The following is a 3,367-nucleotide window of genomic DNA, read 5'->3' on the forward strand; positions in this document are numbered from 1 at the left end:
TTTTCCCCCAATAACTCAAGGCTCAGCTCAAACGTTGGTATCTTAGAGAAAACTTCTTTGGCACCCTATTTAAACTGCCAGTGTTCTCTGCTTTGCATTTTCCTGGTTTACTTTCTTTATAGCACTTATCACCTGGAGTTAATTTTCTTCTTGTTACCTACACTAGAATAAAGCTGCATGACAGCAGGGCCTTTTTCGGTTGCTGTTGTTCCCTATTCTATCTTTATTGTTTAGAACAGTGAGTGGCACACAGTACATATTCAACAAATACTCCTTGTACACCCCAATGAGTGAATTTTACAGTGTAAATTTTAAAAGTCATTTAAAAATCCACATAAAAAGCAAATTCCTGAGGTTCACTCCAGACCCTCTGTATAAAAACTCTGTGGGGAGGAATCTCCTTGCACAGATTTATGTACTTAGAAGTTTTAGAACATTTCTCTAAAGCCAGGAGAGTAACTCAGGCTCTCCAGTGTGAATAGCCCCATTCCTCATGGTGCGTTCTCTTTTGAGTTCTGTGGTGGTGTTTCTGGTCAGTGGACCTCAGTTGGGACCATCTCAGTTCATCAGCAAGGATGTAATGATGTTAAATCTAAAAGGGAGCAGTTCTCACCGAGGCCAGGGGTATGTGGAGTAGCAGCTTTTGCAAGGCCACAGAAGGACCTGTCCGACCTGTGGCATTGTTCGTCTACTCACAACAGTAAAAGGCAGCATTCAAGTGACGCTCTCAACCATTATCATCTTTCCGTAGGCAACTGACTTCCATGTCTATAAACCCAAAGAAGAGCTACTAGCATCTCTCACTAGCTATGTTAAGGTTGGCCTCATCTAAGTACAGTGCTACCTGTACAGTAGTTTAAGGAAGAAAAAGATACCGCCTAGTCGTGAAGTTGCTTACAAGGTAGTTAACTGTCTGAAGTTTCTTGTTGTTGTTTTGTTTTTTAAAGACAGACTTGCTTTATCACCCAGGTTGTAGTGCAGTGGCACGATCACAGCTCACTGCAGTCTGGACTTCCTGGGCTCAAGCAACCCTCTTGCGCAGCCTGCAGGTAACTGGAACCACAGGTGTGTACCGCCATGCCTGGCTAATTTTTTTTTTTTTTTGTACAGACAGTCTCAGTATGTTGCCTAGGCTGGTCTCAAACTCCTGTGCTCAAGCGATCCACCCGCCTCGGCCTCCCAAAGTTCTGGGATTACAGGTGTGAGCCACCCCACCCTGTCACGAAGTTTAAAAAAAAAAAAAAGCTCTTTTCTTTCCCCGTTGTTTCCAGCTATTTAAATAAACAAAATGGTAGACTAGGCGCGTTGGCTCACATCTCTAATCCCAGCACTCTGGGAGGGCGAGGCAGGAGGATCACTTGAGGTTAGAGTTCAAGACCAGCCTGGCCAACATGGCGAAACCCCATCTCTACTAAAAATACAAAAATTAGCTGGGTGTGGTGGCGCATGCCTGTAATCCCAGCTACTAGGGAGGCTGAGGCAGGAGAATCGCTTGAACTTGGGAGGCGGAGGTTGCAGTGAACCCAGATCTCACCACTGCACTCCAGCCTGGGCGACAGAGCAGGACTCCGTATCAAAAATCAAACAAAACAAAACAAAACAGTAAAGAGAATACTATTGAGTTAATTTTAGTTTCTCCCGCTGTGGGTGTTTTCTATTCTGGTCTTTTGCTTAGTTGTCCTGCCTCCCTCTTTTTCTCAGTTAGGCAATAGTTTAGGATTTTTGTAGGTTATATTGTCAGTACTTCTCATTTAAGTTCCAGACAGTGTGCTAAGCAAAGCTCTTACTCAGTAAAGTAAGAGCTCACTTAATCTTCAAAATAACGTAGCAAGGTAGATATCAAGGAAGGGAAAATCGCTCCCTGAAGGTCCGAAGGTCCAAGGTCTCTCTGCCATCTAGCTGCCATGCGTATTGCCTGCCAGTGGGTAGCTGGAGCTGGGTATCTCTCCAAAGTTGGGCTCTTGGCTGCCCTTTGAGAAGGCAATTTTAAGGGACAGCAGGATGTGGAAGCCTGTGGTTAAGGAGTGAGCTGAGTCAGTGGGTAACTAGTGTTGAATAATGCTTCTCAATGTTTGAAATGACAATCACTTCCTTTCCAGATTGGTAGAGGGGAAAAAAAGAGGCGCAGTGAAAGCGCTGGCAAGGTGCGGTGGGTCAGGGTGATTGGTGGCGCTCGGCCGCTCCCCAGGGTGATTGGTGGCGCTCGGCCGCTCCCTAGGGGTCCTGAGGGCTAGACCCCGGCAGGCGTTACCCGGCCGCACACAGCCCGGGAGCCGGGCGGGAGTTCGGTTTTCGCCGGCGCTCCGCGGCCAGGCCGCTTCGGAGGCAACCTGTGGCGGGGCGGGCGGACGCGAGGGTCACCTCACCCCCGCGCGCCTCCCGGGACTCCGGGCCCTCGGGCGCAGGCGGCCCTCGGCGTCCGAGAGACCCAGGCACCGCTGGACGCTTCCTCCCCGTCTGCAGGCGGGCCGCAGCGGGGGCTTGACCCCGATGCGAAGAGTCGGGTTTTCTGATTGGCTGAGAGTAGAAACGCAGGCGAGCGCCGCCTGAGACCCGCTCTGCGATTGGGTTTTACATGAACAGCAGAGCACGAAATAAAGAGGCCTTCAGTCATTGGGCCATTGTGTGAATCTCCTTTTGGCTTCTCCGCAGACTGAATAAGCGTCTCAGGATCTTCGTCATGACTCCTAAATCTGGGCCTGTCAGTTCGCCTCAGCGTTTCTCGTCTCTAGGCACGGCATGGGGCTTACAGAGTTTAACCAATCATATAACGTCGAGATCAGGTTGCCAGGCAGATTATGCTAATAAGACCCCGCCTTTTATGCTGCTCCCACTCTGCGGCGGGAAGAACCACCTGGAGGTGGCGGGGGGGTTTGATTTCTATCACCCCTAGGGAGAGAGGATCGGGGACCCGCTGATCTTCCAGCTCCCCTCACCCAACGTCGTGTAAGTACCTAAAGGATTAAGGGAACCAGATAAGCCAGGGTCCAGAGTACCCCATAGACTGGGAGGGTGTTTCGTCTTTGCTTAGTCCCACCCAAAATGGCGCCCAGCTCTTTCCGCGTCTCAGAGCCCGGCCGGGGCCAACCGACCGCGGACCCGGGTGGGGGGGGAATTGATGGTGGTGGTGGGGGGGAGAAATCCCGGCGGCACCGCCCGATGGTACAGTCCAGCCGGGGCTGGGACGAGGCACCTCACTCGGGGTGGGGGGTCAAACCATCTGCACCTTCCAAGGGGAAAGGGGCAAAGCCCCCTCCAGCAGGCCCTCCTGGCGCCGCGTTCAGCGCCGGCCTCGGCGCCTCCTCGCCCCAGCCCTCGCCGCGCACAGCCTCCCCCTGCGACCCCGAGTGGCTCGCACGCTCCGCCG

At 52.0% G+C, this 3,367-nt stretch overlaps 1 protein-coding gene across 6 annotated transcripts in view; it reads left to right on the forward strand.

Annotated features, from left to right (window-relative positions):
• Positions 1-2,606: 2,606 nt before the first annotated feature.
• PRDM10 (PR/SET domain 10) overlaps positions 2,607-3,367 on the forward strand; it is a 109,386-nt gene continuing 108,625 nt past the window's right edge. For 3 of the 6 annotated variants that reach the window (XM_017871162.1, XM_017871164.1, XM_017871166.1), the window contains exon 1: positions 2,609-2,946. The gene's annotated coding sequence lies outside the window, so the exon portion shown is untranslated. Of the gene's footprint in view, positions 2,947-3,367 lie in introns of all 6 variants that reach the window. The other 3 variants (XM_017871168.1, XM_017871165.1, XM_017871170.1) reach the window with 3 other exon arrangements.

This window comes from Rhinopithecus bieti, unplaced genomic scaffold, assembly GCF_001698545.2.
Source record: "Rhinopithecus bieti isolate Rb0 unplaced genomic scaffold, ASM169854v2 scaffold_5750, whole genome shotgun sequence".
NCBI lineage: Eukaryota > Metazoa > Chordata > Mammalia > Primates > Cercopithecidae > Rhinopithecus > Rhinopithecus bieti.